The 24,446-nt window shown below is 43.5% G+C and overlaps 3 non-coding genes across 3 annotated transcripts; all 3 read left to right on the top strand.

The window, feature by feature from the left end:
* The first annotated feature begins 20,063 nt into the window (after window positions 1-20,063).
* On the top strand, window positions 20,064-20,254 carry LOC134464858 (U2 spliceosomal RNA). The gene has a single exon (XR_010038064.1). It is a non-coding gene; the product is annotated as a U2 spliceosomal RNA (small nuclear RNA).
* Window positions 20,255-21,496: 1,242 nt separating this feature from the next.
* LOC134464848 (U1 spliceosomal RNA) lies at window positions 21,497-21,660 on the top strand. Its single transcript, XR_010038055.1, has one exon. It is a non-coding gene; the product is annotated as a U1 spliceosomal RNA (small nuclear RNA).
* A 1,341-nt stretch (window positions 21,661-23,001) lies between these two features.
* Window positions 23,002-23,165, top strand: LOC134464878 (U1 spliceosomal RNA). Its single transcript, XR_010038083.1, has one exon. It is a non-coding gene; the product is annotated as a U1 spliceosomal RNA (small nuclear RNA).
* Window positions 23,166-24,446: the final 1,281 nt, after the last annotated feature.

The following is a 24,446-nucleotide window of genomic DNA, read 5'->3' as shown; positions in this document are numbered from 1 at the left end:
TGTGTGTGTGTGTGTGTGTGTGTGTGTGTGTGTGTGTGTGCCCGTGTGTCTGTGTGAATCTCCTGCTTGTGGGTGCATAGGGTTCTATATTCGTATGATTTCAAAATGAACATTAATTTTGTTGAGAGAGAGAGACAGGGAGAGCAAGAGAGAGAGAGAGAGAGAGAGAGAGAGAGAGAGAGAGAGAGAGAGAGAGAGAGAGAGAGAGAGAGAGAGAGAGAGAGAGAGAGAGAGAGAAAGCACAAATATTGTCACATTCAGCCAAGATAAACAACTAGTATTCCACCAGCAAAGGTAAACAATTAATATTACTTTGTACACCCGCCAAGATAAACAACTAATATTCCAAGGTTAACACCTGATGGAAGTAATAGACTAAAGACCAAAGGACCAAGAGCATCTGCAGACGTATTGTACGGGGCCCCATCTGGGCCACTGAACGCTTTGGCTGGGCCCCAGGACAAAGTCATCCAAACTGTTCCCCCAATACATAGGGCATTTCTCAAAACTCTTGTGTGCGCACTTCCAAGTGTATCGGCCTAATTAGTCACGCCCAGTGATTGAATACTCTTTGGCGAACTCTGCGGAGTATCCAATCACTGGGCATGACTAATAAAGAGTATCCATCCAATTACTGGGCATAATTAGGCTGATACACTTGGAAGTGCGCGCACTGGAGTTTTGAGAAATGCCCATAGAATGCAAGCAGGACCCAATTCTGGGCCCCCTCTATCCCTGGGCCGGGACAAGTGACCTGTTTGTCCCGCCTCGTTGGCTTCCCTGGATCCCACTGACTCGACTGATGGAAGTAACGGTAGGGAGACATACACGCGAATTTGCGAACTTTGCCATTCATTCCTATGAGAGAGGCGAAGGCAGGCGAAGGCAAACGAAAGCAAGCGAACAGGAGCGAAGCGAAATTATTAAAGAAAGTTTAATGTTATACAAATGAGGAGCGAATTTGCCTGCCGTGGCCCAATCAAATCATCAACATAACTGTTCCATTCCATTTGATTAGCTGCGACGACCTGATGACGGTTGGATTTCGCCTCTCTTCGCTTCGCTCGCTTCTCCTCCTATGTGTCCCTACCGTAATACTGTAGATGCTGAGTGAAGACCAAAGGACCTGCAGCATCTGCTGCAGCCGTATTGCATTGTATGGTATTGTATTGTATGGGCCCCCACTGACTCAGTCTCAGTGGTCCTTGCACCAGTCCACTCAGCCAATGCTTGGCAACAACAGGTGCACCGAAGCCTTTGATTGGCCGATTCATCTGGTCCCGTAACCATTTTCATTGTGCTATTTTCTCTCCCCCGTCATCACAGGCCCAGCTGGCTTTCCTGGCCTTTCTGTCTGTGTGTGTGTGTGTGTGTGTGTGTGTGTGTGTGTGTGTGTGTGTGTGTGTGTGTGTGTGTGTGTGTGTGTGTGTGTGTTTTCCTCCCAAAGCCCTCTTACTTTTCGGACGTGGTGCATTAGACAGATGGTCAAGTTCAGCGTTGCATGACAGGACAGGCCAGGCCCTGACAACAAGAGAGACCTCACTTCTCTTCCTGCCCCGCGATTGCTCACTTCCTGTCGGCCTGTTCCGCCCGAACAATGGTGGGAAAACCACGGAGCGGGCGCTGAGCGGCGAGGAGAGCCATTTTCACACGTCCACAGCGACACGGGTATCTGTCATCCCCCCTGGGTAGCTATCAACAGTATACAGTAGCAACATTAGCTACAGTAGCAGTAGCGACAACCATAATAACAACACACCACGGATTTACACACAAGTCACATGTGACACTGTGTGTGTATACGTGTGCATCTGGGCCTTGGCTTTGGCACCTGCCAACTAAGCACATGCTGGTTAAACTTGGCCGTGTAAGCGACTGCACTTCTGGTTAAAGCTTGAAGCTTTGGACTTTCAAAAAGTACTGTTGCTTAACTTTGCTACACTTTTTCTTCACGAACCTGAAAATGGTTTTAAAATCATCATGGTGTGGGAGTGAGATCATGACTGAACTAAGAACATGTTTCATGGCAACTAATTTGATCCTCGCTAATCTGACATTCAATTGAAGATAAGCTGTGGTTAAATTAGGTAACGTTCACTGTCTGTGCAGGGAAGCCGACAAGGGGATACAAAGGGGTTAGTTTTCCCAGGCACAGGGAGAAGGGGGGGGGGGGGGGGGGGGGGGGGGGGGGGGGGGGGGGGGGGGGGGGGGGGGGGGGAGGGGGGGCCAGAATTGGGTCCCCATTACATATGTATTGGATGGTGGGGCCTTTCAGATTATTTTGTCCTGGGCACTGCACAGTCTGTCATTAGTGTGTACCTGTTGATCCCTGGTTTTAAAATGCAGCTACAGTATTTACACAAGCATTTGGCTAAATCTCTACTCTGTTTGTATGTAAGTGGCCCTGTATTAATGTCGTATAGGCCTACTCTGCATTCTCGGTACTGAGCATATTTATTCCTGATACCATTTTCATGTTTGCCTCTTATTCCTTCCTAAGTAAGTGAAACACTTGGTTTTTTTTTTTTTTGTTGGGGGGGGGGGGGGGGGGGGCATGTGAAATTCATTTTTATTTGAGAGAATGTTTTAAATGTTGCCATTCCATGAATTGTAGGTGCATGTACCACAGTTAGCCTCATTACCTCTGCCAAGGAGGTTATGTTTACGGTCGCGGATGAAACTGGTGGAGTTGTTGGAAATGACCCAAGGAACAAGTGATTAAATTCTGGTGGTAATCCCGATCCCGAACCGGAACCAGGACTTATTTAAAGATTCTTCACCATTCCTAGCATACAAATCTAGACGCCCCTAGTGACCGCAAATTGAATTGCGGGACAGGACAAATGTTGACATTCCAGTTCCTAACTCCACAAAAAGATAAAATAAAAATAGGGTGTAACATAGTCAAATGTTCTATGTTCAAACAGCTTCCTTGGCGGAGGTCTGCACAGAGAGTGCATCTAGTTTACATCTGCATTACTCAGTGACTGCACTTACACAAATACATTTTACTTACTTAGGCCTACCTACGAGGTGACATAATACTTAGATAAACTGTGTAGAAACATGACCCTCTTTTTGCTAGTCTCATCCTATCTACGGCACACCACAATATTACCACACTGTCGTCATTATGCACTTAATGACCCCGAAATCGTGATGAGCAATGTGTGTGTTGCTGTGGTTTGTGGCTTTGTTTAACAACCGAGGTGGTTGACGTCTCAGACCTCTCTCTGTCTTTTTGTCTGTGTGCATTTTTCTATGTGCATTCCTATTTCTCTGTCTCACTCTCTCTCTCTCTCTCTCTCTCTCTCTCTCTCTCTATCTCTCTTGCGCTCTCTCTGTCTCTGTCCTTGTCTGTCAGTCTGTCCAAGTCTGTCTTGACTGTGTCTGTCTATCATTTTCTGACTGACTGGACTGTCATAGTCGTTCATTCACTCGCTCTCTCCATCTATCTCTCACTCCCTTCCCCATCTGTTTGTTTCTGTCTCTGTCTATCTTCCTCTGTCTGGTTCTCTCTGCCTGTCTGTCTGTCTGGTTTTCTCTGCCTGTCTGTCTGTCTGGTTCTCCCTGCCTGCCTGCCTGCCTGCCTGTCTGTCTGTCTGTCTGTCTGTCTGTCTGTCTGTCTCTCTCTCTCTCTCTGTCTCTCTCTCTCGCTCACTCACACACAAACACGCAGTTTTGCCTCTCTTCTCTTTCTTCTCTTTCTTCTTTTCTCTCTTTCTTCCTTCCTCTCCCACAGCACCCCCCCCCCACCCCCCCACCACCACCAACACCACCCCCCAGCCAGGTTTCCCTGTAACTATCCATTTCTTCTGCTCTGCTCTGCTGTTGTCTTGGCCAACACCTGCTCCTGCTCCTGCTCCTGCTCGGGTCAGGACAATGCTTTTCCCCTCCTCTCCTCTCCTGTGCCTCATGCTTTTGTCCTCTGGGAAGTAAACACACACATAGGTTCCCATCACTTTATCCCGCTGGATGCTTGGATCTCTTTCCCCTCTCTCTTTCTGTCTCTTTCTATTTCTCACAAACACACACACCGACACATACGGACATAACCCCCACCCCACCACCACCACCACCACTACCACCACTCACCCACTCCTAACACACTCACACCAATAGGACCCAAACAGACGACATATTTATACACATGCACATGATACACATACACGTACAGAGACATCTGCATACTTATGTGTAAACAGACAGTCTCTCTCTCACACACACACCCACACGCACGCACGCAAGCACACACACACACACACACACACACACACACACACACACACACACACACACACACACACACACACACACAAACACACACACACACACACGCACACACACACGCACACACACACACACACGACACAGATGTAAGCACACACACAACACACCCAAGTGCAGCAGTTATGGACAAGCGATGGACAAATCCTCACATGCTCTGGGAAAGCACAGCTCTGCTCTGCTCTTGACTTGCAGTAATTACTGAGTATCTGGCAGCAGACAGACAACACACCTATGTGTGAACACAGAGAGCCACAGAGGCTGCTTTCCAGATTTGCAACGTACAATTAAACACTCAAAGGCTTGGAGTGCTGTGAGACGTTTCGTGTTGAAACGTTAACCTCTTTGACACGTTTCGTTGCCTTTTTGTTGTTTGTTTTGCAGACTTGTGCAAAAAATGTAATGTTTGGTTTTTCCAACTGTGAGTTCAGTTACACACCCTGTCTGGACTGCTTTCTACCAGAGTGCAAAGAGGTGTGTGTGTGTGTGTGTGTGTTTGTGTGTGTGTGTGTGTGTGTGTGTGTGTGTGTGTGTGTGTGGGTGTGTGTGTGTGTGTGTGTGTGTGTGTGTGTGTGTGTGTGTGTGTGTGTGTGTGTGTGTGTGTGTGAGAGAGAGAGAGAGAGAGAGAGAGAGAGAGAGAGAGAGAGAGAGAGAGAGAGAGAGAGAGAATCAGCCCTGCCATGGTAAATACCAACAAAAATAATTTTGTATAAATTCAATGAAATGTTGTATACATTATAATACATTCAAAAGGGCCCTACATTGTGTCTATTGCGCCTAGAAATACAACCAGGGACACCTGACAGCTTTGTCCGTCTGGTAATAATGATAATAATATAGTGAGCTGTTCATCACTGTGAGTACTATTGGAACCCTCCTCCCTCAATTTAACCAGTGATTAAGTCATTTCAATTTGTCTTTATTTTAGGTGCTGTTTACAAGTAGGATATTTTTTTATCCTGTTTAGGTGTTACTGTAACACAACGTGGGTGAAAATAAAATCTCCATTGTAACAGGTGTGGATTAGCCCCCTAAATGGGATCTTTTTAAAAACCAGCTTCTTGATATGCGGATTTGAGAACTCTGTTTAAGTGTAAACGGAATGCCAAAACCAATGTGTCATCAAAAACATCCATATAGGTGTAAACAGCTTCTCATTCTGCACCAATCTAGTATATCAAGTATACCAGAACCCCCAAAAACCCTACCAGACAAGATCGCCTGGAGGAAAGCACTCCTTCCCCTTTATGCCCCACGTTGCCAGATGAGCTGCCCCAGGCTGTTTTCTTCAGCTCGTTCGTGCAGTGAGAGAGTGACGCTGTCATCTGCCATTAGCTGCTTGTGTTATGTTGTCATCTCTTGGCAACCCTGTTTTTCTTTTGATAACTTTATCTGCACAACTCCCCCCCATTATATTGTTAACTGATGGGTTTTATTGAGCACACGGTACCTTTAAAGGTCTATTCCATGACATCAACAACCAATGTGTTGATAGAAACTCTGGTGCTTTCATGGGCCCAATAATAACTCGATTAAACTGTGGGAGTCAAAGGATTTACTTATTTGTTTGCGTACTTGCTCTAACGTGTTTTGGGACAGACAGGGCTGGACTGCCCATCTGGCATACCGGGCATTTCCCGGTGGGCCCCGCACCCTCGTGGGGCCCTATTTTCAGAAACGTAAAAAATATAGTATATATAGAATTTTTCTACATATCTGAAAAAAGGGGCCCAAGAGGGTGCGGGGCCCACTGGTGAGTCAGTTCTGCGCCACTACATGTAATTATGAGGGGGCGATTTAAGTCAAATGTGCCCAGGCCCTATTTCTTCCCCAGTCCAGCCCTGTGGGCAGGTAAACTTGTTATAAGACTGAAGGATTATGGGGATCTCAAAGTCTTGTATTAGCATTATGTATTATTAAACCAACATGAAGGGATTTATTCAAACGGAAAATAATGCTTGTGTGGGTTAATAACTCATGAAAGGATTTCATGGACTGTAGCCTCTTACTGCAGATGGGGTCGCCGGCGGGCCTATTCACTATTTGCTGAAACTACTCAATTAGGCCTACATTATAACAACATTGCTATGACACTACTGAGAGCCTTAAGTAAAACATTAAGACATAGCCATTAAAATGTTGGTTACAGTAAGATTATAACATAGGCTCTGTGCATTTTTTTTAAATGATTGTGTTGACTGTGATGTGTGCTTGTCTTGTGTGTCCTTGTGCCACCACCAAAACAAATTTTCCATTTCATGTACGTTTAATGGACAATAAAGAAGAATAAGTCTCTGTGCAAAGGGGTTAAAGGGTTTAGAGGAGTAAGCCATATCTCTAGGGGCGTTCAGGCCACCTGAGAACCACGTCAATGCCCATTCCCACACCTAATCACCAACCGGCTGCACGTTCACACCGCAAGTCTGAGCATTTGAGAACCGTACAATTCACAATCTGAACTGAAAAATAAGTTGGTTTGGTTGACTTTGGTTGGTCTGGTTGAAAAAAAAAAAAGTTCTCCGCCAACAATGTGGACGTCAGCAGGTTCATCCAGGTAACACACAGTTACATGCAGAAAAGTTCAGAGCCCGGTATGAACACAAGTGGTTTGCAGGTAAGCACTTTTGTTTCAAATGTAATTGTTGCGGTAATGTACACCGGCATTGTTCTGGTCGGCCTGATTAAGGGCAGTCAAGGCCATGGGTAAGCAGTTAGGGCGTCAGACTTGTAGCCCAAAGGTTGCCGGTTCGAGTCCCGACCTGCCAGGTTGGTGGGGGGAGTAATTAACCAGTGCTCTCCCCCATCCTCCTCCATGACTGAGGTACCCTGAGCATGGTACCGTCCCGTCGTACTGCTCCCTTGGGGTGCCATTGAAGGCTGCCCCCTTACACGGGTGAGGCCTAAATGCAATTTTGTTGTGTGTAGTGTGCCCTTGTGTGCTATGGAGTGCTGTGTCACAATGACAATGGGAATTGGAGTTTACCAAATGGGCTTTCATTTTCACTTCACCTCAAAACAGCAGGCCTATCTGTATAGTTCAGTTGTGAGATTATTGTTATTCCATGCAGACGTAACACCTCATTCGGGGCCCTTTGGATCAAGCTCCAATGTACCTCCCATTTCCACTGTATGTTTATATATTAAAACAAAAATGGGATAGGAAGACTCCATCCCCTTTGACACATATGGGTGCCATTTTAACCTTTGACCTACTAAATTCTTTGTCAATGCCCTGATGTAGGCCAACATGACCACAATGCGTAGGCCCATGTGTTTTTAAACATATTTGCCATGTTATAGTAATGGCTTTTTTATACTTTTTAATTTTTATTCTCAAATATCAGAGTGCCTCTCCTCTTTCCCTCTTTTTTTGTGTGGAAAAATCGGATGTGAGGAGCACTGGTGACTCTGCAGGCTCACTCTATTTTCGACACACCGGACAAAAACAAAAAAACAAAAGTCAATTTACTGTTAAAATAAATGCTTTATCCATCTATTTGCATTTCAACAGCATTATTTACTTCGTAAAACTGTAACGTCAACAAACTTTCAAATGTTGACTCACTCCTACTCAGCGTATCAGTGTTTGTTTTCTTAAGGCACACCTTGGCAAACTGAGGGATTTTCTTTTACTGTCAGCTGCAGTCCATGCTGTCAAGTACTGTCGTTCCAACTGTCAAAGTTGTTATTTCCGTCTGTCTGCCTTGCTCTCCTTGTCTACAGATGAGTCAGGGAAAGTCCTTTCACTTCACTTCTGCACCACCTGTCATTTCTCAGAGTTGTTTGTGATTGTTACGGTCTTGGTACAGTACGTTGCAACGGTTGCAATATAAACAGGGATACTAAAATGAGGTATAATTTGCAAAATGGTAAATTTAATTGAGTATTTCTCAATGGGGGCTCTACAGCGCCCCCAGGGGGCGTTGGGGAGGCTTAGGGGGGTGTTGAGAAGGAAACAACTGAGATGGGCCGGTGTTTTGTTGCCATTGAGGGACATTGAGTCAAAAAAAAATGGATACTAAGAAAGGTGTTAGGGGGACTTTACACCTACCTGGAATTGATCCCATGCAGACTGAGGTGCACAGGTTTAGAGCGGGTAGGCGGATGGATGAAGGTGTGTGTGTGTGTGTGTGTGTGTGTGTGTGTGTGTGTGTGTGTGTGTGTGTGTGTGTGTGTGTGTGTGTGTGTGTGTGTGTGTGTGTGTGTGTGTGTGTGTGTGTGTGTGTGTGTGTGTGTGTGTGGTGGGGGGTTGTTGATTGTGAAAGCCAAGTGTCTGGTTGGCTTGCTGTGCTAACACGCTAGTACAGCCAGACAGGTGAATCAAGACCAACCTGGCACTTGTTATGAAATTCCACCTTTGGGTAATGTGTGCTTTTTTTCATCTTCTCTCTCTTCCTCGTCTTGTTTTTTTCTCTCTTGCTCTGGCGCCCAAGGGACTGGCATTTAACTACTACACTCTATCTCACTATCTCTTGCTATCGTGAGTTGACGGGTTATATGAGTATTCCCCTGTGTGTGTGTGTGTGTGTGTGTGTGTGTGTGTGTGTGTGTGTGTGTGTGTGTGTGTGTGTGTGTGTGTGTGTGTGTGTGTGTGTGTGTGTGTGTGGGGGAGTGTGTGTGTGTGGGGGGGTTGGGCGGTGGAGACACCTATGATGACTCACAGAATGTACCTGTGTGTGCGTACGTTACGTGCGCACACGCGCATGTGTGTGTGTGCGTGCGTGCATGCATGTGTGTGTGTGTCAGTGTCTGTGCCTCTGTCTGTGTGTGTGTGTGTCTCCACGTGCATGTTTACCTAAGGCAAGTATGCCTGTCCCCCCAGCCCCTATCCAAGTAAGTAGCCTACCTCATCCAACAGGTTGTAAACTGGATGAAGATGGACACAACCCTAGATCGAGATATACACGTACACTACCTTTGTTTGTTGTTTGTTGACTGCAAAGACTCACACCTCTTTCTCAGCTCAAGACGGAGCATCAACGCACACACACATGCACACATGCACACACGCACAGACACACACACACACACACACACACACACACACACACACACACACACACACACACACACACACACACACACACACACACACACACACACACACACACACACACACACACACACACACACACACACACACACACACACACACACACACACACACGCACACACACACACACACACACACGCCATAAGGAGGGTATTATTGCTATTGACATACTCACAAACCAGAAAGAAATCTATATGCCAACATATGTCAGCCCATATACCACATGCACATGCACATGCACACACACACACACAAAACATTAAACACTTCAAGAAATACACAAAAACTCCTACAATATGGCAAGAGATGAATTGCTAAATGCCCCACACCCGTATCCTGCCCACTCAGCAACACATTATATTGCCAAAAAATATTTGCTAACCAACATTGACTCACAGTTGAACATATGAACTTACAGTTGAGGACGATATTATTAGCCTCCCTCCTGAAATTAGACATTACTCTTGATTTCTCAGTGAGAATGACCATTATGAACCGTTTCTGTTATTCTGGAAACAAATACACTGATGGAGATAATGTTCAATGAGTTGAATTTGCATTTTTCTATAGTTACAATGAGTTTAAACAAAAAAGGGCAAAAATGACAAGGACAAAATTATTAGCCCCCTGATCATTATCAGTCAATATGACGCCATTTATGAACCAAAACTGACAACAGGCACTTTGGTCAGTTGTTACTTAGGTTGGCACATGCCCCACTAGGGATTTTGGCCCATTTCTTCAATGCAAAGTGTTCTAGCTGGTTCAAATTGCATGGATGCTGAGCATAGACATTTGCCACAGACTCTCAGTGGGATTGAGGACTGGAATTTGAGCGGGTCATTCCAGTATCATGGTTTTAGTGTCCTTGAAGAACCTCTGAACTAATTTAAATGTTTACTTTGGGGTAAAATGTTGTTGGAGGACCCAGCAATCCAGATCCAGACCCAGACTCCTTGTGTCTGAGGCTGAATAACAGTCTAAAAACTTGATGCCCCCAACACTATGTGTAACTGTGGAAACTGCTTAGTCTCATTAGACCATTGGACACCTACCTAGATGGTTGTTATTGACCTGGCCTCACCTGGAGTTTTTATTTCAAGAAAAGCAGCTGTTAGGGCTTGTCATCATATTGGGCTTTGGGGCCATCATCACGGAAGAACCCTTTTACTAAAGGTGGTGCATAGAGAGTGTTGTTGAGCTTTTCCTATGAACATTTGAAAGTCAAAAATGAGTTTTGAAAGTCTCTGCTTTCATCTGATGAGATTCAATTGCACCTGCTTTGATGCATGGATTCTGCTTCTGTCAGGTGAAGAAAGGGATAGTCCTTAAAACTTTATAACATGGTTTCCACAATTAAACACGGTGGGAGCATCATTATGTGGCAGCCTCAGCCACAGGAAACCTTGTTTGGGTGTACGGCACCATACAAGTAGAAGATTATGATAGAATGTGGAAGGTGACCGTGCAAAAATATGCTTATAGAGGAAGCTAAGATCCTCACTGGATCTTTCAATAAGATAACAACCCAAAACTTTCATCCAAAAGTGTTCAAATGTTCTTCAAGGATACTAAAATCATGTTGTGGTTCAGATCTCTGTGATCAGGGGCCGGGATCAATCATGTGGTCTGTATACTAGGCCACTGCCCGTTAATAGCTCATCATTACAAGTGATTTGCAAAAGAAGTGAGTACTTCACATGTTTTTCAATTTGAAATAGGCTAATAACAAACATGGAAAGCAAGGAAACGTTAGAAAAATATGGTGAGGGGGGCGCTGTGGCGCAGCATGCTAAGCCCCCCACATTTGGGCTTGCATGCCCACGGGGACCCCGGTTCGAGTCCGACCGGGGTGATTTCCCAGCCCTGCCCCATCTCTCTCTCCCAATCATTTCCTGTCTACTCTCAAACTGTCCTGTAATATTAAAGGCCAAAAAGGCCCAAAAAATACTTAAAAAAAAAAAAGAAAAATATGGTGATTGACAGTTTCTCATCTTACTGTAATATAAACAGGCCTACCATTTCTATTGTTTCACTTATAAACTATCAAGACAAGACACTTCTGATGATTCACACTAGGTTAGTGAAAATTAAGGAAGGCCTGTTGATATATCATATCATTATTTTTTTCTGTGAGGATTGCTTCTTTGGGCCAGTTCAAATGGTGAGGTGCAGAGAGGTGGAGGGCCGGTCAAAGGGGGATGGCGGGCCGCATCCGGCCCCCGGGCCTTAGTTTGGGGACCCCTGATTTAGAGGGAAGACTGAGAGCCAGGCCTTCTCGACAAATAACCTATGTGTGACCTCACCAATGCACTTTGGGGAAAAATAGTCAAAAAATGTGTTGAACACACTCTTCAACTTTGTGGACAGCCTTCCCAAAACACTTGAAACTGTAATGGCTGCAAAAGGGCCGGCATCATATTGAGCCGTATGGGTTAGGAATGGGATGAAAGCGATATCATATTGAACCCTTTGGGTTAGCGATGGAATGGCACTCACAATTCATATGTGAGTGAAGGCAGGTTAGCAATATAGTAGTAGCCACAACAACTTTTGGGGGACTGTTTTTCATTCATCATCCAGTTTGCAAATGAGAAAATGACTTTACAATTGAACTTTTGTGAGATATTGAAATATAATGCTGTTGTCAGTGTAGGTATAGACTAGGGACCAGGGCTGCTGACAGCTGTAGCCAGGCCCAGGACAAAGTAATTTGAAAGGGCCCCGCAACCAATACATACATGTATGCTAAAGACCCATTTCTGGGCCCCCAATATCCCTGGACCTGGGACAACTGCCCCTTTGTCCTCCCTGTCGGCTTCCTAGCTAGGAACTTGTGCTCTCTCTACATGCCCTCCATTATTATTGGAACCCCTGGTTGAGATGTGTTTTTAGCTTCCAATTATTATTATTTTTCTCTAAATAATATGGGACCTTAATGGAAAAAAAGAGAAAAATCCAACCTTCAATACAAGTGCATTTATTCAGTGGGGAAAAAATCCCACATAAAGAAATAATTATTTGACATCAAATAATGTGTGTCACAATTATTAGCACCCCTGTTGTTAATATTTTGTACAACCCCCTTTTGCCAACAAAACAGCACCTAATCTTCTCCTAAGATGGGAAAAGACAGAAAGAGGGATCTTCAGCCATTCCTCTTTGCAGAATCTCTCTAAATCATCCAGAGACCTGGGTCCTCTCCTCTGTACTCTCCTCTTCAGCTCACCCCACAGGTTCTCAATGGGGTTGAGGTCTGGGGACTGAGATGGCCATGGGAGGAGCTTGATTTTGTGTCTGGTTAACCATTTCTGTGTAGATTTGGCCATATGTTTTGGGTCATTGTCTTGCTGAAAGACCCAGTGACGACCCATCTTCAGCTTTTTGGCAGAGGGCAACAGATTTTGATTTAAAATGTCCTGGTATTTCAAAGCATTCATGATGCCATGCACCCTAACAAGCTTCCCAGGGCCTTTGGAAGCGAAACAGCCCCACAGCATCACTGACCCACCCCCATACTTCACAGTGGGTATGAGGTGCTTTTCAGCATGCGCATCTTTCGTGGCACGCCAGACCCACTTAGAGTGTTTGTTGCCAAAAAGCTCAATCTTGGTCTCATCTGACCAAAGCACACGGTCCCAGTTGAAGCCCCAATGCCGCTGGGCGAACTCCAGACGTTTGCGTTTATGATTGTGGGTGAGGAAAGGTTTTCTCCGTGCATGCCTCCCAAACAGCTTGTTGGCGTGTAGACAGCGCCTGATGGTTGATTTGGAGACTTTGTGACCCCAGGATGCTACCATTTGTTGTAATTCTGTAACAGTGAGCTTTGGAGATATTTTGATTTCTCTTGCCATCCTCCTCACTGTGCGTGGTGGCAAAATAAACTTGGGTCCTCGTCCAGGCTTGTTTACCACTGTTCCAGTTGTTTTGAACTTCTTAATTATTCCTCTCACAGTAGATATGGGCAGCTGCAGTTGAGTGGCAATCTTCTTGTAGCCTCTGCCTGACCTGTGAAGGTCGACGCACATCTGCCTCACTTGTATGCTGTGTTCCTTTGTCTTTCCCATGTTTAAGAGTGGATAAGAGAAATGGCCTCGGTGTCACGTCATAGTTATACCCCAGGGAAACAGGAAGTGATGAATTACTAATTAAATGTTCCTACATACTCTGGTAAACTTTGTAAACTACTGTAGAAATGACAGAAATGCTTCAATTATATTTATTTCCTGGGAATTGTTAAGGGTGCCAATAATTGTGGAACAGGTAATTTAATGAAAAATAATTATTTTTTAGTCAGGGATTTTTTTTATTTTCCTACAATTCATTTGAGTTGAAGGCTACATTTTCCTAAAATTTTCAGTGTGACAGTATTCTTCTGCAATAAACACTGAATTTATTTTAAGGCTTTTAACACATCTCAACCAGGGGTGCCAATAATTATGGAAGGCACTGTACATGCCATGTCTTGACTCCATGAAATCTGAGAACAAAGTCAGCATGGGATTAGCATGCCTAGAGCTTACTTAGAGCTTACTTAGGATACACATTCTTATTTTATAACATAAGCCTACTGTAACACATTGCAGCCAGTTACATTTAAAAAATTAAATTGCTCTGCAGCCTTAAGTTTGTAAGTTAACTCAACTTGTGAAGGCCTTGAGTTGAGTTAAGTCTCAAGTTCAGTTAACTTAATCCTCCTTCCTTCATCCTACATCCAAATACTTGTTTTACATTTAACTATAGCTGCAATGTTTTACAGTGTACGCCTACCACTCTAAATAACGAGGCAAGAAGAAACAGGCTGCTGTTAAAAATAACTACAGTAATGGGCAAATGTGCACATCAACAGCAACTGCATGAATTGGAAATGAGAATATTGACTTTACAATGACTGCTACACACATATAGGAGGGTGGTCTGCCCATTTGCCAGTCAGATACTTTGGTATCTAAATTAATACTAATAAAAAATAGGCAATCAAAGGTTTGATTTAGTTTTGGTTTGGTGTTTTGGTTTATTTATGGATAGACAATGGATATCCAAGGGATTACATGTCAAAGTGTAACAACACTAGGATGGTGGTGCTCTGCCCGTCTGCCAGTCTGATACATTTACACTGGTATCTAAATGAATAGTAGCCTATATATTTTTTTAAAGATATTTTTTGGTCTTTTTGACTTTAAATATGATAGTACAGTGAAGATGTTGACAGGAAGCGAGTGGGGAGAGAAAGACGGGGAAGGCCTGGCAAAGGACCCGGGCCGGGAATCGAACCCAGGTCGGCCACATACAGTGCCCCATAATTATTGGCACCCCTGGTTGAGATGTGTTAAAAGCCTTAAAATAAATTCAGTGTTTATTGCAGAAGAATACTGTCACACTGAAAATTGTAGGAAAATGTAGCCTTCAACTCAAATGAATTGTAAGAAAAAAAAAAAATCCCTGACTAAAAAATAATTATTTTTCATTAAATCACCTGTTCCACAATTATTGGCACCCTTAACAATTCCCAGGAAATAAATATAATTGAAGCATTTCTGTCACAGTAGTTTAAAAAGTTTACCAGAGTATGTAGGAACATTTAATTAGTAATTCATCACTTCCTGTTTCCCTGGGGTACAAATATGACGTGACACCGAGGCCATTTCTCTTATCCACTCTTAAACATGGGAAAGACAAAGGAACACAGCATACAAGTGAGGCAGATGTGCGTCGACCTTCACAGGTCAGGCAGAGGCTACAAGAAGATTGCCACTCAACTGCAGCTGCCCATATCCACTGTGAGAGGAATAATTAAGTTCAAAACAACTGGAACAGTGGTAAACAAGCCTGGACGAGGACCCAAGTTTATTTTGCCACCACGCACAGTGAGGAGGATGGTAAGAGAAATCAAAAGATCTCCAAAGCTCACTGTTACAGAATTACACCAAATGGTAGCATCCTGGGGTCACAAAGTCTCCAAATCAACCATCAGGCGCTGTCTACACGCCAACAAGCTGTTTGGGAGGCATGCACGGAGAAAACCTTTCCTCACTCACAATCATAAACGCAAGCGTCTGGAGTTCGCCAAGCGGTATTGGGGCTTCAACTGGGACCGTGTGCTTTGGTCAGATGAGACCAAGATTGAGCTTTTTGGCAACAAACACTCTAAGTGGGTCTGGCGTACCACGAAAGATGCGCATGCTGAAAAGCACCTCATACCCACTGTGAAGTATGGGGGTGGGTCAGTGATGCTGTGGGGCTGTTTCGCTTCCAAAGGCCCTGGGAACCTTGTTAGGGTGCATGGCATCATGAATGCTTTGAAATACCAGGACATTTTAAATCAAAATCTGTTGCCCTCTGCCCGAAAGCTGAAGCTGGGTCGTCACTGGGTCTTTCAGCAAGACAATGACCCTAAACATATGGCCAAATCTACACAGAAATGGTTCACCAGACACAAAATCAAGCTCCTCCCATGGCCATCTCAGTCCCCTGACCTCAACCCCATTGAGAACCTGTGGGGTGAGCTGAAGAGGAGAGTACAGAGAAGAGGACCCAGGTCTCTGGATGATTTAGAGAGATTCTGCAAAGAGGAATGGCTGAAGATCCCTCTTTCTGTCTTTTCCCATCTTGTGAAACATTATAGGAGAAGATTAGGTGCTGTTTTGTTGGCAAAAGGGGGTTGTACAAAATATTAACACCAGGGGTGCTAATAATTGTGACACACATTATTTGATGTCAAATAATTATTTCTTTATGTGGGATTTTTTCCCCACTGAATAAATGCACTTGTATTGAAGGTTGGATTTTTCTCTTTTTTTCCATTAAAGTCCCATATTATTTAGAAAAAAAAATAAATAATTGGAAGCTAAAAAACACATCTCAAACAGGGGTGCCAATAATTATGGAGGGCACTGTAGTGGATGAGTGCCCTACCGTAGGTAGTGCCTAAATTAATAGTATTAATACAAAATATGCAATCAAAAGTTTGATTGGAATGACGTCTGTCTGCTCATGATATTCTCATGAATAGAAAAAAACAGTCAGCCAGTTACAGTTACTCTGGTGGTTTCCTATAGAAATTCAAAAAGTGGCGCCTTTGGCTTTGGGTGAGGTCAGAGTGAAAGTGGAGGTGTTTCACATGCTGGGCACTTTAGTAAACCACAGCCAGGAGACACCCAAACCTCAGACACACAGACACAGACACAAAGACATCACACACCACATACACAGAGGCACCACCCAAGTACACACACACACACACACACGCATGCATGCGCACACGCACGCACACTCAAAGAGAGAGAAAGAAGGCAGACAGATACATACAGTAGAGAGACAGGTGGAGAAACTGAGAGGTTGACAGAGAACGGATGCTGCTGGTTTGACACTTTGAAGCTCACTGTCTGAGTGCTGTGTAGCCTACTGCAGGGTGGCAGAAGGACTTATAAGATATCTCATAACACAAACAACAGTGCCCTCTCCTGGGCATTTTCAACTTTCTGAAGGGAAACGATAAAGGCCCGCAGCAAGACAAAGTTCTAGCACTTTCTCATTTCCCTTCAGTTAGGCTATCTTCTGTTTGGTCCAGCACCTGTGCTACTGATGCGCACACATTCTTTGACTTTTTTTGAATTTTCAACTCACTGTCACAAGTCAAAGTTTCTGTTACAGTAAAATGGTAAAACACTGGGGAAATGATCATACAGTGGGTTTATTGGCTAGAAAAACGATTTCTGTCTGTAAAAGACTGGGGAAATCTTCCCTATTGACCTGTCTGTGTAGTGCTGGATTGTTTGCCGGCCTGTTTCCTTTCTTTGTTCTTTAATTCAGAGTGACATTAAACAATAAACAACACTTAGCAGCACTTACCACTATTCTCATCAGGCCATGGTGAAATGCCAATGCAGGCCTATTAGGCGGACACACACACACACACACACAAACGCACACGCACACACACACACACACACACACACACACACACACACACACACACACACACACACACACACACACACACACACACACACACACACACACACACGGAGAGAGAGAGGGCAGACAGTTGGAAACAGATATGAGGATACTGAGTGGATGCTGGAGGAGACTTTGAAACTCATATCCTGAGGCTCAGCAAAGCTGTGGTGGGCCTGTCCTATAACAAAAACAACAGCGCCCTCTGCTGGGTGGTGACAGCCATGGTTTACTTTAGACTGCTGCTTCAGGACTCATCTTTAGTTAGTCTCCAAAAACAGCATAACTATTAAAACACAAAAAAGGTTTCCATAATTATTAGCAATATTATTATTATTATTATTTTAAAAAAGCTTCAATTTTGAACAGAAGAGGTCGATTCGTAGTCTCTTCGTTGGCCCTATTGTCACAAGAGTCGACGCCTCCTCTACTCTCTCTGGTAACTTACTCCTTTTGAGAGCAGGGCCTGGAGGCATACAGGCTTTGACAAATATATCTCTCTCCGTATACTACTGGAAAGAGGAAATAGGCCTATGCGTAGGCGTTCTGGCAAAATTGCCTCTGCCGAATATCCTGACTTTTTATCTTATAATGTTTGAAATTATTTGACTTCTGTTTTGTGAATTTAGAGGATACCTACTGTAAATCCTGTTTCGAAATGGACGAAATTCGAAGGTGTAGTAAACGTTCATCACCTATGACCTCTGGGTTTAGGCCTACGTCAGGCAGTCCCATCTCGCGCGCACTGGCGCCAGACGCTGTAGCATCAGTAGCACATGGCCATTACCATCACACAGTTGTACAGTGGACGGGAAACGCTGGACTTGCAGTGGGCGGCTGGTCAACTCAAATCATTTCTGCATTTTACGACGAAATGGATTACATGCACTGCTTTATAGTTGGACAAATGTTTGCCGTTGGATTTACACTTGAGTGGATATTTAGACAAACTTGCACACCGAGGAATTATTGCGCAGAAAGACGGCAGCGGAACGTAGAAAATTAAATGTAAGTAGTTACTTGTCAAACCATTTAGCATTCTTCCAAAGCAGTGTGGTAATGTTTGTTTGGATACAGGTTACTCGACAGTGTAATTCAAATAGTGACAACGTGTTCGGAGCGGTGCGGAATGATGTGCAAAGAAGCGAGTTTAAACCGTGCCAATTCACACAGGTGACATGAGGCCTGCTGTGCAAGACAATATGGCTGCCAATGGCGTGATGGCAGAAGGCCTGGGGGTCATGTCCATCCGTAGAAACGTAGACTATGCAAACTCTAACACCGGCCAAATGCTGGTGAAAATTTAGTTTGGCTGGTTAAAAGAAAACATAGCCTACGCTTTCTAGCCACTTTGACCCACGAGTAAGCGCGTTTGCCTAGTTATAATAACATCTAGCCATTTTGTCTGGTGATGAAAAACATTTAGAGCCCTGCACGTGAATGTCAATAACTAGAAAGCCTGCCGTCAGACAGACTTGTTTAGCACGCAGTTCAGTTTATAATGGCCACCCAATTTCTGTTGAAATTGTAGGCCTAAACGTCTGGGGGAAATCTTTGATTTGTTGGTTGGCTACAATGACCAACGCTTAGTCTGTGTTGTGATAAACTTCCCTTCGTCGTTGTTTGTTTCCAGTTAATTCAGGTGACGTTTGTTTCTTTATTAACTTTATACAAATTAACTGCCTGGTTACCACCAGACCTATTCACAAGTGAAATTTCAGATCGAAACGATTGTGTAGAACTAAAGGCAGTATGGGAGTTCCCAGGCTACAAATTAACTGCCTCATATGGAGATATGGCCCTGTTGGCCCATTAATTGGAATTGGATGTGGACATGAAGGCCTATGTTGGAATGGAGTTAATCCTAGTAGTGTCATCATGTCTTTCCACGGTCGTTGATTTTTGTTATGGGCAACACAGTCAAAAAATCTCTTGCGCCATTGGGCATCGGCTGTGGGCTATGTTGTGGAATTCTATCTTTGGTCGAAACATTTTTTTTTGTTTTATTTCATTTAAGATTTAGGCTACACGGAATTGGCAGGTAAATGGCAGTGCCCTGACTGTCGGCCTAATTATTTCTATACAGAGTGGGAGACGGACACCTCCCCCTCCCCTGCTTGGAAACTTGGGCCTATCACTTTGGGTAGGCCATGCACTGTCCACTGAAGTTGCGTCAGTTCCAAATGTCTTTTGAGGAGTAAAGTGGGCATCACCATTAACGCATTGTACACTACCTGCAATCTTTAATCTTGTAATCTTTCGCTTTCTCTTATTTTCTTTGCATTTTAGTTATACTGCAACGCAAATTAGCCAATTTGATGTAGGTTTGAGGCACATGATGCAATACACCGTTTTGCCACATGGGGGAGTAAATGATTACATTTAAAACAGTCCGTAATTTTAAAACCGAGTACCCGATGACATTGGGAAAGCTTCCATGTAGTCCACACATTTTGCGCTTTGCACACTTCTGTTGTTTGTGGGTTATAAAAATGACAATGTATACTAGAAAATAGGTGTTTTATGATTTTCGAATATGATTGGCTGATTCGATGCTTCATGGTAATTACTTCCTGTTTGACTTGCTGTTTATGTACATCGTTTCTACTTTATTTCTGGTTTGATAGTGGATTGGAATGTGTTTATCCAGTTTAGGAACAGCGCGCAGAATATTGGTATATGAATAAATTGTATATAAAATATTAAATGCCCGCCCACGTGAAATGTAGGTCCGTGAACCACCCCCTTGCTTGAACTACCAAACTGTATCGCTTCTCGGCCTTTTGGCTAAGATCAAGTGTAGTATCTGTTCTTATCAGTTTAATATCTGATACGTCCCCTACCCGGGGACCATATATTAAATTGATTTTTGGAACAGGGAGATGGAATAGGGGCTTGCTCCGTCCACTCCACGCATCGACCTGGTATTGCAGTACCTCCAGGAACGGTGCACCCCCCTATTGCTGTCAATGGAAATGCGCAGATTGAGATACTAAGTGTTATTGTCTTCAGATGGAACAAGTGTGCATACTGAACGATCGTTGAATGGAACCGGTTTTGCTCATAATGGAGATAACGCAGATATTTTATTAGGTGCAGTATATCAAAACCCAATATGTAAAACCCAACACGATTCGGATACATCTCCCACCCCTGTTGCTCCAGGAATGTCTGTTTTTTTTTTAAGCACATCTCGATTCATTTGATGTGTCGACCCCTTTCAGTCATTCACATTATGAAAATCAAGTGAAGTCCAAGAATGCTAAAACTTGAATATCGACATTTGTCCACGAAGGCAAGCGTCTTGGTCTACTTGAATCCCTTGTCACAGACGTTCTAACTAGGAACGTTTCTTTCATGGCTTAGTATCTCTGTGTTGAGGGTTGCGTTCTCAATGTTATTCATATAGTTGATGCAAACATATTGATTTAATCCATATAAGATTGTTTTGCCTGTATAATAATTTAATTTGTAAACACGCCACACTTCAAAACTCTATCCTTTGAAAAGGGATTGTTGGAAAGTTGTAGCAGGTCGGAATGTTGATGTCGTACCGGAAACTGCATTGTGGTGACCCGGATATGATTTGGTCAAAATCAAAATAAAATAAAATGATCATAGTAAACGTTGATGAACAGGATTTCACTTCACAAGTACACTGATTATTGTATATATTCCTAGCAGCTGTCCAGATAAGCCGCACTACCCAGAGCTTTGAATTGTTGTTGTTCTCGCGCTGTCATGGATTGAATGGGTGTAATGGATACAAGGTTGCTGTGCTAGCTGTTTGATCTCCCTTCATAAAGAACTCCACACTGTACAACGTGTTTGTGTAAGGATAATGTCTCGTGAGACATGTAAACAGCTGGTATGCACTACATCTACAATCCCATTGAGTTTAACTGGCAGCTGAATACGAGCTCATGGAGTTAATGTTGTTGTGTCTGACATAATGTTAGCATAGGCTATTGTGGAGGTCCATGGTGGTGATCTACCCCCACCTCTTCTACTGTCTCATACGTTTAACCTCATGTTAAGTACATTATAGGTCAATTCAAGTGTTGACTCAAATAGGTCCGTGTTTCTTGTCATCGTGGCTTTGAAACCTTGTATTGCAGTGATGCATAATAATAACAGCATTGCCCTTCTTGTGAATCGTAGTGAGTAGAATGAGGTCCTGATGGTTGGCAATAGGAAATCATACTTACCTGGCAGGGGAGACACCATGATCATGAAGGTGGTTCACCCAGGGCGAGGTATGGCCATTGCACTTCGGCTATATTGACCTCTGCGAATTCCCCAAATGTGGGAATCTCGACTGCATAATTTGTGGTAGTGGGGGACTGCGTTCGCGCTCTCCCCTGATAACATTGTGGAAAATAAATAGTGATCTAGCAGCTAGAGGAGAAGTGTTGGTGGACATGACATGAACTGGAATGCCAAACCTAACACTGCATTTGCTATCACTAGAGTCTCATTTTGTTCTGTTCAATGGGGATGTTGTATCCCTATTCGCCAACATGAAGTATTGTGATATTTTGTTTTATTTTGTAGTCTGAGCCTGTCTTTACAAACGTGTTCACAGCAGTGGGTCACGTCAATGTGTCAGGTCCATGGTTAATTTAGAAACATGATCTTTGGCTAGTGGCTACATTATTCATTGTAGTTTTGTCATTTTCTAAAAATCCCTCTTTGTGATGAAAGATGCAAACTATTCCAAACATAAAGTAGCTTAACTCAGCATAACTCATCACTCACTCACTCACTCACTCACTCACTCACTCACTCACTCACACACAGCTGAGTGTTACAGTACATTTTGAAACAGTAGTGCGGGGGTGTCAAACATAAGGCCTGGGGGCAGGATGCGGAACGCCAGATGGTTCAATCTGGACCCAGACATGTAGGGAAAAAGAATGTAATGAGAAATCTCTTGCCCATTACAAAATTTGCTGCAGTTATCTGAGATTTCAGGTTCTTAATACTTGAGACCATCACTCGGTGACCTTTTGCAGTCAGTACTCCTGACATACACTGTTATCCACCTCAAGATGATTGTGAAGCAATGCGAGTCCCATATGAAGCAGAAATGTGCAATATTTTGCAATTATGTCACAGGTCCTGCCCACTTGAGATCAAATAGGCTGTGTGTGGCCCCTGAACTGAAATGAGTTTGACACCTCTGCATTAGTGAGTGTATTTGGTTGTGGTGTATGTTTCTGACAGGAAGTGTTATTATCTGTTCTGCCACATGGGGGAGTAAAGCTTTAACAATGGACATAGTGGTGCTAAATGTAGAACTCTACTCAATCAAGGCTCCCACTTATGGCAGTGCCTTCCATCTCCACTCACTGAACTCAATGCACTTAAGTTACTTGGTGCTTTGTTGGCTACACATTTAAAGTTTGAGAGGTGAATTAAGGTAAATACAGAATTGCTGAAGTGTTGATGCTCTCTGGCTCATGTTAGCCGTTAGCCTAACAGTGTGGGTCCATGAAGACCCACCCCGTATGCCCCTTAGGGGTGTTTAATGTTCTGTAATGTATATTATATATGAATTCAAGTGGTGTCTTCAGTAAATCTGGGTTTCCTGTTACCTTGACTTTGAAACACAATGCTGCTTGGATGCACAGTGATATTATCAATGCCCTTCTTGTGAATTGTAGTGAGTAGAATGAGGTCCTGATGGTTGGCAATAGGAAATCATACTTACCTGGCAGGGGAGACACCATGATCAAGAAGGTGGTTCACCTTTGGTGAGGCTCAGCCATTGCACTTCGGCTGTGCTGACCCGAATGAATTCCCCAAATGTGGGAATCTCAACTGCATAATTTGTGGTAGTGGGGGACTGCGTTCGCGCTCTCCCCTGATAACATTGTGGAAAATAAATAGTGATCTAGAGTAGAAGTTGTGGTGGGGATGAAGTGGAATGCCAAATCCAACACTGGATTTCCTATCGCTACAGTCTCATTTTGTTCTTTATATTGGGGATATTCCCTTTTCTCCAGCCTGAACTATTTATTTTACAACTGAAACAATGTAAGAATTTTTATTTTGTAGTCTGACACTGTGTCCACAGCCAAAGTGCAAGACATGCAGTGGAGGGGCATGTGTAACTTACACGTTTAGTTGTATCATTTCTTAAATTCCCTCCATAGAGCTTGAAAGTGATGTCACTTCCCCCAATTTGATGGGACCCCAATGGCGTTTTTAGCCGAAAATCATAGCATATAATCCAATGGCGGTATTAAAATGATATTTCAATCCCCTTGGAGTTGTGCCACGAGCTCCACATATGTTGTTTCTGATATATTTTTTAAAATTTTCGTACGAACCCCCAAACTTTTTAGAAAGCTGTGTTTCTTCACATTTTTCATGCAGATGGCTTCGGAACAAAACATTGATAAAACGTACTTCTGCATGAATAATCTTTATCTAGCCTCTTCAATAGCAGAAGATATTTACTCACTACTATGTTGTTAGGTGGTCACTAGGTCCCGTGAAATGGGGAACTAAAGGGCGGGACTCAAGCTCTATGTGGTTAAAAATGCAAATTATTATCCCAAAGACTAAGCTTAAAGGTGCACTGTGTAGGATGGTGGCCAGAGGAGGTATCGCAACTACGCTGCTCATTTAAGCTGTGCTGTCTACTGCCAAATTTGATTTTTTCATGAATATTTATAAAATGATAAACAAATATTTACTAGTACAGTGTGACCAAAGTTTTGTAGCTGAAAATGTCTATTTCTGGAAATTCAATATGGCAGACAATGGAGAAGATCCCCCTTTTCATGTATGAAAAGGGCATTTTTCCCAGTCATAATGAATACATATAATTTGATGGTGGTGGAAAGTATACATGAAAAAGGTAACATTTGTGAATGGGCAGTATGAATTCTGGAAATAAACAGCTAAAACTATTACACAGTGCACCTTGAACTCAACATGGTACCCTAAGCTGCAACATGCATCTGTCTCTCTCTCTGTCTCTCTCTCTCTCTCTCCCTCTCTCTCTCTCTCTCTCTCTCTCTCTCTCTCTCTCTCTGTCTCTCTCTCTCTCTCTCTCTCTCTCTCTCAATTTTACAGCTGAGTGCTGGAATATGTCTTAAACGTTTAGTTAATGTATTGTGTTTTGGTGTGTTTTTCTGCC

The sequence above is a fragment of the Engraulis encrasicolus genome, chromosome 15, assembly GCF_034702125.1.
Source record: "Engraulis encrasicolus isolate BLACKSEA-1 chromosome 15, IST_EnEncr_1.0, whole genome shotgun sequence".
NCBI lineage: Eukaryota > Metazoa > Chordata > Actinopteri > Clupeiformes > Engraulidae > Engraulis > Engraulis encrasicolus.
Note: the sequence above shows the minus strand (reverse complement) of the source record. Positions and strands in the feature narration are given on the sequence as shown.